The sequence below is a fragment of the Zonotrichia albicollis genome, chromosome 17, assembly GCF_047830755.1.
Source record: "Zonotrichia albicollis isolate bZonAlb1 chromosome 17, bZonAlb1.hap1, whole genome shotgun sequence".
Lineage (NCBI taxonomy): Eukaryota > Metazoa > Chordata > Aves > Passeriformes > Passerellidae > Zonotrichia > Zonotrichia albicollis.
In genome coordinates, this window is record NC_133835.1 from 14,005,174 (window position 1) to 14,023,378 (window position 18,205).

Consider the following 18,205-nt stretch of genomic DNA (forward strand, 5'->3'; position numbering starts at 1 on the left):
ATTAAAAAGTTGCCCACAATTATCCCACACACTTTTAGAGCGGCCTGGCAACAAAGGATGCTCAAGCCCTGTGAAAACAACTGTATTTCCATTAAAATACTGTAAATATCGCGTGAAAAAAGTTCAGAGGGTGCACGGTGGGGTGCGAGAGTCCAGGACAGGCTCGTTTTTATTTAATTCATTTTTCTGCAAGCCTCAAAAAAAAAAAAAAAAAAACCAAAAAACCAACAAAACTAAAAATCTCAGCTAACAGTTTTTGTTGATGATTGGAAATATTATTGCCTGGTCTGTAGGTGTTTAAAGTTGTCACGAATGCCCGTAAATAGAAGGAGGAGGAGGAGGGAGGGGGTATCTGTTTGTGAGATGAGAGAAGGAACCACTGCCTATTGTCTGACCTGAGCAGCTCCCTGATTGACTGGGAGCAGCAGCATCTCCATGGGAACAGATGAATGTCTGCTTTTCGTGTGCTGAAATCCCCAATCGTGCCACTCTAAATTGCCTCTCTGCACGCCGCTCCCCTACCTTTGGCTGAGCTGAACCAGAACACTTCTCCCGAAGTTCTCTCTCCCAAATGAGATGGAAATACAGAACCAACAACAGCCCGAATGAATGCGGCTGTTTTGTCCTGTTCTTAGCTTTTAAATTTTATTTATTTATTTATTTATAAGCAAAGCAGGCAAAATAATGAAAAAATATGAAGCCTTTAGCACAGGCCAGCGTTTCCAGGTGCCTTTTCCAGGTCTGGGTGATGGGACGGAGGCGCTGTGATCCATCCCCAGGACACAAAAGCGCTGCTGCTTTGGGGGAATGTGGGCGACTCCTGAGCCCATTGTTGTCCCAGCTCTGCTCCAGCCATTTCCAACCCTCTGCTTTCCCTCCCAAAACGTCAGTTGACTTCGGCACAGCTGAACCTAAAAATAATTCGCGCACAGATATTAGAGGTAACAAAAGAAGCACAGTAACGAGGGAAAATCGCGGTCCAGGTTGGGCGCAGGAGTGATTCCTAAATATTAAAGCCCCAGTGGTCTTATCTGGACCAGCTGCTTATAATGTCTGTGAGGAATGTGGCACATCAAGTGTGTGAACACTGCAGCTATTGTATCCTAACAGGCTGATTGAACCCTGGATAATTGGCATGTAACCTTCTCTATTAATAGTGCAGACAGATATGTGAATTAGCTGAATGCCTCAGACATATGCCATGCATTAACCAAAAGGGCTTACAATTCTCATAACAACTTGGCTAACTATTACACCAGTAATTATTCTTTAGAACTTGATAATATTAGAGCAAAATCAAGAAATAATTTGTAGTTTCGGGCCAGATTATGAATAATCAGTGGCACTGTAACACGACGCCAAGGGCTGGGCTGGGAGGAAGACTCGGGGCTGATAGTGGCACTTTGATGTTTTTAAAGGGGTCAGGGTGGGATTCTCTGCCTTTGTTTAGCTCTTGTAACTTGAAGGATTCGATAGGCATGAGAAACATTTAGAATAATTCCAGGATTGCTGTTCTGCCCGTGGTGCAGGACATGTACAGTCAGGGCCATTGTCTTTGGAGAGACAATGGATTATTTTCCTTTGTGAAATGCCATGTGGAGGGGTAAATATGGCTTCTTCATTATTTCTTTTCATTGTCTTACTGTTCTGAACTTCCCGTCCTTCCATCGCAGTTGTTTGTGCAGAATGAAATGGCAAAGCCACCTTTTACTTTTTAATGAGGTTGTTCTTTTGCTAAAGTGATGGAGTGTATGATTCATGTCTGAGTGATCTCGAAAGAATGCAGCATTACAACACTTTGAAGGCAGAGAAATATCAACCATGGGCAGAGAATATTTAAATGTGGGAGCCCCTAGAGCTGCACAACCTGTCTGAGTGTGGAGTAACAAGCTGCTCCAACTGAGCTGTGGAGCTTTTTGTTATTTGAGAACCTTCCCTTAGAAAATCTTTTTACAATTCAGTGGAAAATAATCGGATATTTTAGGACCGAAATTCAAGTTTAGATGTTCCAGCATTCCCAACAATTGTGCTGTTGTTTTGCAAATGCTTTAGTCATTTAAATGCTCCTCTTAGTAATCCACCTCCAGTCAAATCCAATAAACACCGACATAAAAAGTGTTTTAGCCAGCTACAAATACTACACAGACAGACACCACCATTTCTGAGGAGGTTTTATTTACATTTGCCCCCATTCCACAGGGGCTGAGCTCAAACAAACTGCTTGGAAGGTGTTCTGGTGTAAAGAACTGAGAGAGCTTCCCCGTGCAGCACAATCTCACATCATTCATTAATCTCCCTTCATGCAGAAACTCAAACCCTCATTGCCCTGGCAGAAACTCAAATCCTCCCACCCCAGCAGCTCCAGGGGTGACACCTGGCTCCACCTGCTGCAGCCTTCTCCTGTTCCCTGGGGCTCCCCAGGATCTGGAACCCCAATTGATGGGTTTCAGCCATCACTCAGCACCCAGGCTGCCTCAGAGCACCACTCATCTCTCAGGGTTGAGAGGAACTTTCTTCTCCAGGCTCTTAAAACCTCCCCAGCTCTGCTGGCAGAGCCAGGGGAGCCCCAGGACCAGGGATTGCCCCGATGGGATGGGATGGGATGGGATGGGATGGGATGGGATGGGATGGGATGGGATGGGATGGGATGGGATGGATGGATGATAGATGGATGGATGGATGGATAGATGGATGGATGGATGGATGATGGGTGGATGGATGGATGGATGATGGGTGGATGGATGGATGGATGATGGGTGGATGGATGGATGGATGGATGGATGATGGATGGATGGGATGGATGGATGATGGATGGATGGATGGATGATGGATGGATGGGATGGATGGATGATGGATGGATGGGATGGATGGATGGATGGATGGATGGATGGATGGATGATGGATGGAGGGATGGATGGATGGATGGGATGGATGGATGATGGATGGATGGGATGGATGGATGGATGGATGGATGGATGGATGGATGGATGGATGGATGATGGATGGATGGGATGGATGGATGATGGATGGATGGGATGGATGGATGATGGATGGATGGGATGGATGGATGGATGGATGGATGGATGGATGGATGATGGATGGAGGGATGGATGGATGGATGGATGGATGGATGAATGGATGGGATGGGATGGGATGGGATGGGATGGGATGGATGGATGGATGGATGGATGGATGGATGATGGATGGATGGATGGGATGGGATGGATGGATGGATGGATGGATGGATGATGGATGGATGGATGAATGGATGGGATGGGATGGATGGATGGATGGATGGATGGATGGATGGATGGATGGATGGATGGATGGATGGATGGGATGGCATGGATGGATGATAGATGGATGGATGGATGGATGAATGGATGGGATGGGATGGATGGATGGATGGATGGATGGATGGATGGATGGATGGATGGATGATGGATGGATGGGATGGGATGGGATGGGATGGGATGGGATGGGATGGATGGATGATGGATGGATGGATGATGGATGGATGGATGATGGATGGATGGATGATGGATGGATGGATGGATGATGGATGATGGATGGATGGATGGATGATGGATGGATGGATGATGGATGGATGGATGGATGGATGGATGGATGGATGGATGGATGGATGGGATGGGATGGATGGATGGGTGGATGGATGGATGGATGATGGATGGGATGGGCTGATCCAGTGGGGCTGATCCACATCCATCCCTCACCCCAACCCAACATCAGATCCTTGCTCTGAGCCCGGGCCCAGCTTTGGTTTTGCTCCTGAGCCGTGTCCAAGGGGAAACTGAGGCAGCAAAAACGTTGTAAAAGCACCTTGCCAGTGCTGAAAGAAATGAGGAGCTGGTGTGAGAGAGGCTGGAATGCACTCTGTGTGCATGGACCTTGCTTGGCATTCTTTCCCATCTTCCCAGTGGAAAAATAGTAAAAAAAGACAATTAGCAGGGAACCAGTGCCCACCCAGTGAAGCTCTGGAGCAGAGCTCCTCAAGTAAAAGGCTTTTGGTATTTGTCCATCAAAGCCATGAAATATGGTTCTGTTTTGGCCCTTAATGCCCACCACCATCAGATTTTTCTCTCCCGCTCCTGAGCAGGATCAGGTGAGAGGAACAGGAATCTGTCCTTTATTAGGGTCCTTACACAGGGTTTTCTCCCTCTCTAAAGCACTGAGCAATGATTTTCAGTGGTGAGGCACCAGAACAATCCAAGGCTGGGTGGTTTGAAGGCTTTTGGAGGCTCCAGTGTGGGTTCCTGAGGGAATGGCTCAGGGGCAGCAGGGGCTGCACCCACCTGTGCAGGCACTGCTGGGACATTTTTGCAGAGTGGGAGCTCCCAGTGGCAGGAGCCATTTCATGTCCCATTCCCTCCTGAAAACCAGGAGCCAGAACAGGAGGGATAATCAAGACCCCGCCTTTGTAATTCAGCATCAAAATCAGAAGGGAGACCAGGAATTCTCACTGTTAGCTAAGAGCAGAAATCCCAATGTTAATGGAGATTAGGAAGTATTGATTTGTCACAGGCCATAAGGTTTCCTGTGTGCCTGACTTTCCTTAATTCCCCTGGGTTTGACAACATTGACTTAGACCTGTGATGAAGGATAAAACATCACCATCTGCTCAGGCAAACATTTATCACTTAAAAAGACCCGTCAAGAGAGTGGGATAGAGAATGAAATCTTCATCATGTTTAAGATGGTGAACAAAAAAAAAAATCAGAGTTTTTAAATTCAGAGTTCTTTTAAAGGAAATGCAAGAGTAGCTGAGGAAGAAGATGAAAGGGTTGGTTCCTGGTGAAATGATAGAGGTTGGTAGGCAGCGGTGGATTGAAATTCTGTGTTTTGGCTGTGATGCCTCTGTTGGGGAGTGTTGCTGGAGTCGTGTCCCCATTCAGTCGCAGACAGACAGACAGACAGACGTGAGCTGTCCCCACCTTTCCCCACAGACACTGTGACTCACAGCTGGTGCCTTCCTCCTGCAAGCACCGACAGCAGCAGTGTGGGGAAAGACCCACAGAGTGAATCACTGCCCAGCCTGGTTCCATCCAGATAACACCCTGTGCCTTGGCACTCGGGGTTTGGTGTGGTGCGTGTGAAATGCACATTTCTGAGGGGTTTTATGACAGCTGCCACAACAATGATTGCAGATCCAAATGAATGAAGGAACCCTCAGAGTGTGCTGGTGCTGGTGCAGGTGCAGGCAGTCCCTGAAGCACCCAATATGCAGCCAGTGCAGTGCAATTTAGGCTGCACCTCATCCTATGGCCAAGAGGCATAGGAAAGGATGGGCCGAGGCTGTGCTGATTGCTGCACTGTTAAAAGCCCGATTTTGTGAGCCCTGCAGAGTTTACACCTGTGACTCCTGCTTTCACAGGATGTGCAAACATCACTGCTCTGCTCACCTGTGGCTAAACTACAGAATGGCCAAACGCTGTGGGCTGGAAGGCACCTTAAAATCATCTCCTTCCAGCTCCCCTGGGCAGGGACACCTTCCTCTAGACCAGGTCCTGGTGATGCTGATAGCACTGCTGAATAAAAGCAATAACTGCTCTGAAACTGCTCTGCTTGCTCAGGAAGCAGTTTGTGTGTAACTCGTGAGTGAGAGGCAGGAATTGTTCGCAGCGATAACCACAATGAACATCACACATCACACTCTTCTCTCTGAGCAAATCTGTGAGGGCCGAGCCAGGCTGGGTTTAGTTGTCAGTGAAAGAGCTCAGGTCCTGCTAAACATCTGCTTTCTGAAGTGGTTGCTTTTAATTAAACGAGCATTTTTATCAGGAGATGTATTGCAGCGCATTCCTGCAATGGTGATTCCATCCTTTCCCTGCCTCTCACGGGGCACAGCCCCAAAATCTCTGGGGCCAATGGGATTTTTATTTGGATCCCTGAGGCTCAGGCATGGGGAAAGCTGCAGGGAGATCCTGGGAAAGGGCAGGACACCCAAAGGAGAGGCTGGTTCATGTGATGTGGCCAAAAAGCCCCGATGTGAGCAGTTCTCAGGAGCCTGGGGTGCAGCTGCAGCAATCCCTGCTACCTCCACTTCCTGTGCCTCCAGAGCACACGGAGGGAAATCCTTGCGAAAATGAGCTGGTTCAAATGAGAGTGAAGAAATCCAATATCATCAGGGCTCGGCAGCGCTGGGTACTGCACAGACCTCACGCTGATTCCATGTGAATAAATGAATTTCAGCTGCAGAAAGAACCATCCCCGGGTCAGGAGGGATGGGCTCCTCCTCAGGGTGGGCTCCTGGGGATGCACAGCCCCAGCACAGGGCACAAATTGGCTTGAAAGGTTAATTTGGATGATCTGGGTACAACACAGCCTCATGGATCTCATGGACATTTGGATCTATGGAAATTCCAGCGGAGCCTGGCAGAGGGGAGGGGGTGGGAAAGGGCTGGGAATGCCTTGTGAATGCTCCAGCTGAAGACATTTTAAATATTAAAATTAAATTATATCTATTAAATATGCTGATAAGAAAGCACCATTTAACTTGGGCAAGTTGTTGGGGTTTGGATTATTTGGGATAAATAATTATTATTTCATCTATTTTGACAGAAGGAGAATAATATCTATTATTTTCTATTATAAACATAATATAATAATATTATATTATAAATATATTATATTGTAAATATAGCATATAACAAATATAATATTGTAAATATAATATATTATAAATTTATATATTATAAATTTATATATTATATTATATTATATTATATTATATTATATTATATTATATTATGTTATGTTATATTATATTATACTATATTATATTATATTTATTGTATTATGTTATATTATGTTGTATTATATTTATTATATTATATGAATATTAGCATATCATAGTCTAAGAACAGGGGCAACCCTTCCTCTGCACTTTGCAGGAAAAATAACTTCATTCATAATTTGGGGATTCCAAATGTCCAAAACTGGAGATTTGGTAAGAGACAAGTCTAGGAAAAGAAAAAAAAAAAAAAAAAGTGGGAGTGAACACATGTGGGAATGCTTCTTTCAATAATTTTAGGGAAAATGCTCGGGGAAAAAATGGGAGAATATTGAAATAGAATTCAAAAATTAAAAAATAAGGCCCATTTCAGGTTGGTGGGGACTCTCGGCTGGTGGGGCTCAGCTCCCCCCCGAATGTTTTTTAATCAGTCGCGTTTCAAACACTGTGAGCTGACAGCAGCCCTTGAATATGCATGGCCGAGGCTCTCGGAACGGCGAGGGGAAAGGAGCAGGAGATTTCCCTGGATTTGGGAATTTTCATAGGTGCAGAGAGAAAATGCCGCCCGCCTTTGGAGCGCGCTGCTTTCCGCGCCGAACAGCGCTGCCGGCTGAGTTACTGCCAGCCCGCATCCAGGGCTGGGCAAAGAGGAAAAGCCACGAGTTCTTGTGGAATTATTGACAGACAGGGACACGGGTTCCACTCGCTCGCACATTCGCTCTCAAACCCCACGAGTTCACGCGAGCCAGGGCTTGCAGCAGGGCAGTGCCACATCTGGCGGAGCCCTGCCACATCTGGAGCTGCCAACATCACCCGGCTCTCCACAGCAAAGGGGAAAGGCAGCCCTCGCAGGCAGCACCAATATATTTGTTATTTTTCCATGAATTAGAGCAGCCCACTCTTTCACTGGGGGTAGGAGAGCTCCTTTAGCCTATCTTCTCAGTGAGTGTTTAGGATTCCTGGAATATTTTGTCTCCAGCAGAAAATTTAACCAGCCTGATTATGCATCGGTGGCAGGGACCCATCCTCAGCAATAAATTCATATTCATGGGGGGAAATGAACTGTGGAGCATCTGTGGAGTTCCGAGACCAAAAAACCTTCGGAACAAAGAAACTGCTGCCAAGGAGTGACCCAGTGAATTGTGCTCTGAACACTTGGGTTAGGAAGGATCTCTTCCCATGATTCAGGAACAAATGCCAGGCTGGCTGTGGAAATACTGCAGCCTGTTGTGCAGTCTGGTGTCAGAATGTGCAGTTTTCAGCGCGGTTAAAATTAAAAAGAATATTTAAAAAAAGCAGTGATATGAAGCAGTGAGCAGGGATTGAATAGAGGTTTTGTTTTAGTGCCTCTGAAAGGAAGCTGTCTCCTCTAGGAGAACACTTCTTCCTCGATAGCATATCATTAGTTGCTTCTTTACATGCTCTGGAAAGATGTTTCTTTGAATCTTTATGTGTGGCAAGAGGCAGAAAAGGGTGGAGGATAAAAGAGAGCTAAAAATAGCGGCAGCATCTGAATGCACAAATGCAGAACTTGTCTGCAAAACGGGTAACAAAGGCAAACATGCCTTAGCACATCAAAATATTGCTTTTTGTTAGTGGGTATTTGTGTTCCCTAACGACATTTCTGTTGGGAAGGAAATTCTGCCTCCTCCTCCTCCTCTGGCAATAACCAGCAGGACAAATTTCATTCACTCCGTTCCCCAAAGTGGAATTTGCTCCCTCACAGTCCCACTTAACCCAGCCCTTCTGTGCCGTGGTTTCCTGCCTGTCAATTGAATTCTCAGGAATATTATTAAGTCATTTCTGTGTTTTTAAAGCACTTGGGTATCTCATAAAACTGATTGCAGGAAAGTGCACTTACACTGGTACACCTTAATAATCCCAGATCATGCCAGGCACAATTAAACTCTTTTTTATGTCCCACCATGCAAATCTTCCTGTAGAGCTTGAAGTTTAACTTTCAAAGCTCAGCTGAGTTTATTCAACTGATTACTATCTAATCCACCCACCCATCATCCCACACTCCCTCAAAAAAATGCTCAAATCCTGCCCAGAGTGATGGTTTTATTTTTAAACTTGACTGTCTAAGCATTCCTCACAGATGTGAGAAAACTCGAGGCTTAATCATTAGAGCAGCCCCGTGCTGGCATTAGCCAGGACACAGGACACACATTTTCTGCAAAAATTGGAGTTTTCAGCAATAAATGCTGCCCTGGCCCAGCTCAGAGCCACCTGTGGGCACCACGAGGGTGATTTACCTGTGGTGGCACTGGGACAAGGTGCCACCATCCCTCCCGTGCCAGCTCCAGCTGTGGCACACTGGGGACATTCCCAGGCTTGAGGGGAGCTGCGAGCACAGCTGGGGCAGCTGTGGATGGACAGACAGACAGACAGACAGACAGACAGACAGCCTGAGGAGCTCTCTGTGCTGGTGAAGGCTGGGGCAGTCTGGGGGTGCACTGGGGACAGTTCTGGGGACAGTTTTGGGGCAGCTCAGGGCTCCCAGACACCCCAACAGCTCTGGTGGGGAATTGAGCTCTGGCAGAGCCAAAGATGTGGTGGGGTTTTGGTGTGAGCTCAGAGGGGTTCCCAAGATGAGCTCAGTTCCTTTATGATGAAGATCCAGATGATCAAGATGTGCCCAATTCTTTAGGGCAGCTCAGTGGAAAACCCTCCTGAGGAGGCTCCTTAGACAAAACTGTATTTTTGTGTGTCAGTGCAGCTGTTGGGCCGGCCCATCCATCTCTGGGTCCGTAAAAATCTGATCCATTTGGTCCAAAAAAGGCTGATTTTTACAGGCTGGAGGGAGGGCAGCCTCTCCCTGCTGATCAATAAATATCCATTATTTGTACCAGCACTGCTGGGTGCTCAGCAGCTCAGACGCTGCTCACAGGGGGTTCTGGGGGGATTAATCCCATCTGCCTACAAACAATTCCCACACCAGGCCCAATTACAGGGGTGCAGAGCTCACAAAGCCCCTTGAGCTCAGGGTGCCCCTGCCAGGGGGCAGAGCTGGGCTGGGCACCTCTGGTGAGCCCTGAAACCATCGGGGCTGCAGGGGTGAATTAGGGGGGATTAAACCTCATTTATGGAAAATAGCAGATGTGAGCGAGCAGCACGTTTGCAAGCAGCACTATGACCAATCAATATAAAGCTGTGTTTAGCAGCAGATTATGCACCAAACATGGCAGGCAGATTAAAAAAAGCAAAACTCTTCCTACTTGGAATCAGATTTGAAATGCTGGCAGTATGCAAAGCACCCAATAATGAAAGCAGCGTGCTTCCACTGCTGGGGGAGCTCCTCCTCCCTGCTCCTACACAAGGTGATTTTTAAAAGCTTGGCTCCTTTTCCTGGTTTTGTTTTCACTCAGAACAAAGTGAGGCACAGGTAACAGAAGTGCCTGAAATAGTTGCTTTGTTGGCACAGCATCGTTTCAAGTCCCTTTTGCATTTCCATACCAGAGTGATTAATCTAAGCTCGAAAGGATGGGAAAAAATAAACATTAGGATAAGCAGATATGATATCAGGGGCTGGCTGTGCTTGAAATTTCTCTTGATTATTGCTGCTAATGCTCAAGACAGACAGGAACTGCAAATAAATAAATACGTTCTGTTAATATTTGCTGAAATTTTTGAACGCATTCCCTTTGGCTCTGCCTGGATCCCGGCTCCCTTTTGCTTTCTGGGAACATATGTGTGATTGAGTTGGAGAACAAATGTTTGGAGAAGAAGTTCAAAGTCTCTCAAACTGGCCCACATTTGTATTTGTGTCAGAGATTTGTGCACTTTAACCCCAGCCCAGGATTCCTGCTCAGGACAGCTCTGGCACCAGGTAAATCCCTGCCTGCACAGAGCCAGGGGTTTGGATGGGGAAACCTTTTCCCATTGTCCTTTTTGACTTTTTTGTGCATCTTGGGGTTCTGATCCTTCCCCAAAATCCAGAGAAGTCAGTGAAATCAGTCCCTTTTGGATTTTAAAGGACTTTGGAGGAGGCTCCCAGACAGCAAAGTTTTGTGTGACTTTGCTCAGCTCAAGGATTCACAAATTTTGAAGTCAGGACCTGCAGAATTGTGGCAAAATGATATTTAAAATTATAAATTTTGGCTCTTTTGCCTTTTTGTTTCCTGAACCTACGTGGCTCATGTTTCCCAGCTGCCCTGCCATGTTGGTGATTTACTGAACCAACTGCCAACTGCATTTCAAATATCAAATGCTGCAGATTATCATCAGCTGGCAAAAATCTTAATTTTCTTGAAGCAAGTTTTCCAAAACACTTTAGTAAATCCTGTTGAATGAGCAAATCAAAACACTGTAGGAAAACTTGACTTGAAATGGAGGCTTTGCCAAGAACCAAAGAGTTTAATATGAATTTGTGTTTATACTTGAGGATATTCCCTGTGCTGCAGCTGGGAGGTGTGATGTGAAAACCCTGAATAAGTGTCCATGTAAACAGGCAGCCTTCTAAACGCTCTGGGTTTTGTCCTGATTTATCAGGATTTTAGCCTGGATTTTATCCTGATTTATCGGGATTTTATCCTAGATTTTATCCTGATTTATCACGATTTTATCCTGATTTATTGGGATTTTAGCCTGAATTTTATTCTGATTTATCAGGATTTTATCCTGGATTTTATCCTGCTTTATTGGGATTTTATCCTGGATTTTATCCTGATTTATCTATATTTTATTCTGGATTTTATCCTGATTTATCTGGGTTTTATCCTAGATTTTATCCTGATTTATCAGGATTTTATCCTGGATTTTATCCTGATTTATCAGGATTTTATCCTGGATTTTATCCTGCTTTATTGGGATTTTATCCTGGATTTTATCCTGATTTATCTATATTTTATTCTGGATTTTATCCTGATTTATCTGGATTTTATCCTGGATTTTATCCTGATTTATCACGATTTTATCCTGGACTTTATCCTGATTTATCACGATTTTATCCTGGATTTTATGCCACCTTAGCTTTGGGAATCACAGAATCCATCCCGGGTTTTTCCAACTTGGGCACTTCCAGGGATGGGGCAGCCACAGCTTCTCTGGAAGGAATTTCTTCCAGTAATTAAAATAAATGGCAAAATGTGGCTCTGTGCAGGCTGGCCAGCAGAGCAGCATCACCTCTCTTTACCCAATTTCATCAGACCCAAAGTTCCAGGTGTGTCCCAAAAAGCCAAAACTCCAATTCTGGTTTGTGCTACAGGAAGCTCCAAGTGTGTGACTTAAACCAAACTTTAATTATTCACCCATTGGTTAAAAACATCAATGAAATGTTTTCCTCAGGAGCAGGAGAAAAAGCAAAACAAGCAAACAAACAAACAAAACCCACCCAGTTTCAGAGCTGTCATGGCCTTGGATTTCTGATTTTCAGCAGCTTCTGGGTCAGGAGAGAAGCTGGGAGAAGCCTGTGCAGCATTCTGGGGCTCCAGATTTAGGATTTAGTGGTTGATTTTGCGGCTTTACGACACCAAGGGGTTGCATTATTTGCAATCTGCAGACTCACAGGGCTGTAAAATACGGCGTGCTCACGTTCTGGAATTAAAAAGCCATTTTCACCAATAAATCGAAGCAGATTGGAACCCGTACAAAAATCTGTTCCTTTTGCCAGAAGAATTTGAACAGAAACTGGGCAAGGGTTCAAAGGCAGAGCTCAGCCCAGGATGTGTTTGGGTTTGCAGGGATGCAGCCAGTTGTCATTTGCTCACTGATCATTAAATCAGCGCTGCTGAGGGGGCACGATGGGATCAGCATTCCTCCTCTTTCTGTTCATTGTTCTTATCTCCGGACAAGTTGATAAGGGGAAAAATCAAGGCAGGACATGAGTAATTACAAGGTCCAAGTGAGCTCCCTTGGCAGGGCTGGGCCAGATCTGCTCTGCAGGGAAAGGGACACTCGTGAGGGAAAACTGCATTTTTCTCCTTACAAATCATGCTGGCTCATTCCAGCAGAATTCCCATGGAAACTCAGGGCCATCCAGCACTGTTCAGAAAGGGAAATGTGGTTCCAGGTTGGCTTTGGGTTCCTGTCGGGCCATCCCAGCTCTGGACAGGACAGGGACAATAAATGCAGTAAATCCTGTGCTCCACTAGCTCGGGCATGGCAAACCATCCAGGCTGCATTTTCCATGGAATGGCAGCTGAATTCCCTCCTCAAGGACTGCCTGGATGCAGAACTGAAAGAGCTGATAGCAGAAATATCACCTGCAAAAACCCTGCTAGGTTCAAACATTGCTTCCCAGAATCCTGAAAACGCTTTAATTATTTTTTAAATTAGCATGTATTTATTAACTTGCCTTTTTTTTCTTTTTCTCAGTAAGTTTTAGCAAGATAAAGAGAATATTTCACTGGTGCTGGCAGGGCTGGGTCTCCCGCCAGAGTTTGTTGGTTGGTTAATTTTTATACAGTAGGGGAAAAACAAAGGAAGGAAAAAAGAAAATAAGTAGGGGAAAAAAGTCTCCCAGATATTTTCTGACTCATTCTGTTTCTGTATCAGGGTGGTTGTAAAAACGCTGTTGGATGTGGAGATTAACACCAGTCACCAAGCAACTAAGGTGGGGAAAAGGGATGAGTGCTAGCAGGAAAACAAGGATATGAGTAAAGCAAGGGCAGAGTTCTGGCTGTTCCAGGAAAAAAAAAAAAAAAATCACTTCAAAACAAACTCCAAAACAAACAACACTTTTCACTTAGAAAATCCAAAACAACACATCAGCATTCGAGTAATTCCTGCCATTGACTGCTTGCCTCTCACCCAGCACATCTTCCAGCAGGAAATATCTGAGCTGCACAAATAAAGGCATCCAAAAATCTTTGTTTTCCTCTGAAATGCAAGGCCAATAACTTATCTCTTATTAACAAGTTCATCTAGATGCCTTTTTTATTTTTCCTTATTTTTTTTTCTCCTGTTTGTGCATATGTGTGCGTGTGTGTGCGCCTCTGTGTGTGTGTGTGCTCTTGGCAAAATTGTTTGGAACACAAAGAAAGCAGCTTCCCCTCCCGTTGTTGTGCTGCCTTTGCAGGCATTTCTATTTCTTTGCAGGCGGACAAAGCTGGGTTTCCTCTGTGCCCAAACGTCCCCACATTCCTGTGAATGGAGGCTGCTAAAGACAGGCTGCTCTGTTTGCAACTTGTTATGACAAAAATAGCAAAAAAAAAAAAAAAAAAAAAAAAAAAAGGGAAAAAAAAATAAAAGGAGGCAGCTTGTCAAATTAGGAATTACATGAGGTCAGCAAATTTGGGAACAAGCGCAAGGGGAGGAGGGAGAAGGAGAGAGACCTAATTAGGGCTGGGGGAGGAGGAGGAGGAAGGGTGGCCCCTCTGAAAGCCCAGCGCTGCTTTTGATCTCAGAAGGGCACTGGGAGCGGGCTCCTCTGACTCTGCTGGCCATGGTGGCCCTCAGTGGGCCTAAAAACTGAAAAATGGGCCTAATAACTGAAAAGTGGGCCTAAAAACTGAAAAATGGGCCTAAAAACTAGAATATGGGCCTAAAAACTGAAAAATGGGCCTAATAACTGAAAAATGGGCCTGAAAACTAGAATATGGGCCTAAAAACTGAAAAGTGGGCCTAAAAACTGAAAAATGGGCCTAAAAACTAGAATATGGGCCTAAAAACTAAAAAAATGTGCCTAAAACCAGCATCCTGCTGGCCACTGCTGTGTCTGAGCCCTCTGAGATGGATTTGGCCCCAAATCCTGTTCCCCTTGGTGCCTTTTGGGGTTTTTCAAAAAAAACTCATCCCTGTGACCTTGTGCCAGAGCCAGGGCCCCAATCCCTGTTCCTGTGGTGATTTTGGGGTTTTCCTGCAGTGCCCATCCCTGTGACCTTGTGCCAGAGCTCTGAGCCAGCTTGTAATTTTGTAATGCTTGACAAATTCCTGGATTATATTTAATTTCCCAATCCCTGTTTACTAGTGTTCCACAATTCAGTATAAATAATATATAAATAAATAAATAAATAAATAAATATACATAGATATATATAAATCTATAAATATCAAATAATAAAAAATAAAAATATAAAAACTATATATATTTATATATTTATATAAATATTTTATATCAAAATATGTTTTATATAAATATATAAATATAGCGATATATTAGTTATATTTTAGTTATAATATATATAATATATTATATTCCCTAGTTTTTATATTCCTTAAATATAAAATATATTAGTTTATAATATATATTAATAATTAATGTAAATATGTTAATAATATATTAATAATTAATAATTATTATTATAAATATGTTATAAAATAATTATTTTATAACATATTTATAACATATTATAAATATGTTATAAAATAATTATAATTAATAATTAATATAAATATGTTCGGTTTTATATTCTTAAAAGCAAAAAAAAAAAAAAGGTTTTTGCAGGTATCATAGGGAAGTTAAAAGTAAGATTTCTACACAGCCAAAGAGCTTTGAAACAAACCAATAATTGTGTTTTCAAAGAGCATTATGATTCCTGGGTTTTGTCAGTGTTCCGTTTATCAGTGTTCCACAGTTCAGTGTAAATATATAAATATATATATTTTAGTTATAATATTTTTAGTTATAAAAATATATGTATTAGTTTTATATTCCTTAAATATAAAATATATTACTTTAATAATAATTAATATAAATATATCAGGTTTTATAGTCCTTAAGAACTAAAAAAAAAGAAATAAATAGGTTTCTGCAGGTGTCATAGGAAGTTATGCATAGGAAGAAGCAGCCAAAGAGCTTAGAAACAAACCAATAATTGTATTTGCAAAGAGCATTATGATTCGTGGGCCAGCTGGGGGTGAGGGTGAAGGGTGTCCTGCCTTGTGAACACTCGGGAATGGCATTCCCAGTTGTTGGGGCTGATGCAGCACAATAAACCATAAGGCAGGAGCTGCTGGGGCTCTGCCTGGCTCCCAGGGCTGCACACAGAGCAGGGCTGTTCTTGCTGCTTGCCTTTGCTCACATGCAGATGCAGAATCCAAATCAGCAGCTCCCAGTTAACTATTTATTCAAATCAAATTCAACCAGCTAATTGTTCCCAAGCCTTTGCCCTGCACTATTCATTATTGGGGACGTACAATCGGTCCCCAGGGACCCAGCGTGGATGACAAGGCTCTTTTTTGGGCCTGGATAATTAGAGTGTGAAAGTATAATCAACAGTAAATACCAAATTTTCCTTATAGACACAAGCAGCCTCCTGCCATCCCGATATTTGTGCTAACAGTCCCTCAGTCAGGGCACAGGAATGGGGCACAGGGCTGAGGAGGGAGGAAAAATGCTTTACAAATGTCTGTAAATCCTTCCTTGTGCTCTGGCCGATCCCCTGTGCAGCTCCCAGGGGCAGGGAGGTGACAGATGCCAGGGCAGAGTCACCTGCAATAAATAACTGTGGCACCCTTGAGGTGGCACACCTGGAAATGGCACACCTGGAAATGGCACACCTGGAAACGGCACCGTGCCAGCCACATCTCCAATCCTGCAGCTCAATCCTGCCCCAGCTCTGCATTGTCTGCCTGGGGAGTTAAAAGTCCAACATTCTGATTTGTTAATTTTTAACCTGGGTTTGGAAAAATGTTCTGATTTTTTTTTTTTTTAATGGGGATGTAAAATTAGCAAATCCACCCCCCCTCCTGGTTTCTACACTGCAATATAAAAACACCCAGTTAGCCCCACTAGAACCATGCAGTAAGAACTAAACCAGATAACCTATTTGGGCTTAATCCAGCCTGAACAAAGGCAGCAGTTCAAGTTGAAACTGAAAGCCAACATTTAATATCTGAGCTGGTAAAGGCAGCATTTGGTGGAACTTTAACAGAATCGCCAGAGTTTAACAATTGGAAGGGGGGAAGTTGTGAATTTTAACCTTCTAGTTATTGCAAACAGAAAGGAAACGTTTTCAAACAGCAGCTGAGGAAGCTTACAAATGAAATTACATGAATGTGGCTCATCTGGGAAGGAGGAAGTCCTGCTCACATACATATGTTTTATGCAGCAGAACTGTTTACTTTATTTGTAAACCCTTCCAAACACTGTCCAAAGTTCAGCCTTTGTTCAAGGTAAGAATGTAATTGCACTGCCCTGAGATGCAAGAGAAGCAATAAAGTTCGGATTCACCAGAGGAAGACAATTTGGAATTAAGAAAAAGCAATTTAAACAATCTTAATGCCTCTCCTCCCTCCCCTCCTGCCTAATGACTCTGATCCCCGTCAGAAATCTGTGAAGGGAGCCAAAAAGCACGAGCAGTGTGTTTAAAGGTCGTGTGTGTGTGCTCTGCTCCTCGCTGCACTGAGCCCTGCACAATCCCACCAGGACACTCTGGCTTTACATTTCCATCCAAGTTTCATTTTTAGGGAAGACACAGCAATGCCCAGGCTTTATACACAGCCTCTGAGATGTGTTTAATTCTGGTAATTAGGCTCTTGTTGGGACTTTCAGCAGCAAAGCCTCTCTGTGGAAGTTCAATGGAGATTTATTTTCAAGCACAGAGCGTACTTAGAGAGAAATAAAATTAGGGAAATAGGAAGGCATATTGAATATAGGCACTCCTTCTGCAAAGATAAATGATTTAGTAATGAATAGATTCTTCAGGCCATAAAAAATCCATTTATTTTCTTTTGAATTTCAACCAGAGGTCTTGCACTTTCCCACTCAGTTATAATCAGTTAAAATGAGAACACAGAGAATGAAACCAGTGTACAGGCAGGGAAGGCAACAACCACAGTGTAAAATAATAAACAGAAGTTAGATTAACCAACATCTCAAAAGAGGCAGCATTTGCGCAGAAAGGTGCTGGTTTGTTACCATCCAAATCTAAAACACACAACCCTTACAAATTACCTGCTTGGCAGCAACGAGCTGCCAGATTTGAGGCAACTCATTAAAATGGAGGATCCACTTGACCTCATCTGTAACTGTGGGAATGAACCAGAAATATCATTAGTGGGGTAACTCCAGGGGCTGCTCCACACTAAATCTGCCTTATCAGGGAGCCTGACCTTGCAGCAGAGCAGGGGGAGCAGCGCTGCCTCTGCTCCCCTGGGTGCTGCTGGCCTTCATCTTCTCATGGACTTCATCCTCTCATGGGCTTCATCCTCCCATGGGCTTCATCCTCCCATGGGCTTCATCTTCTCATGGCCTTCATCTTCTCATGGCCTTCATCCTCTCATGGCCTTCATCCTCCCATGGGCTTCATCTTCTCATGGCCTTCATCCTCCCATGGGCTTCATCTTCTCATGGCCTTCATCCTCTCATGGGCTTCATCCTCTCATGGCCTTCATCTTCTCATGGCCTTCATCCTCCCATGGCCTTCATCTTCTCATGGCCTTCATCCTCCCATGGGCTTCATCTTCTCATGGCCTTCATCCTCTCATGGGCTTCATCCTCTCATGGCCTTCATCCTCCCATGGGCTTCATCCTCCCATGGCCTTCATCCTCCCATGGCCTTCATCCTC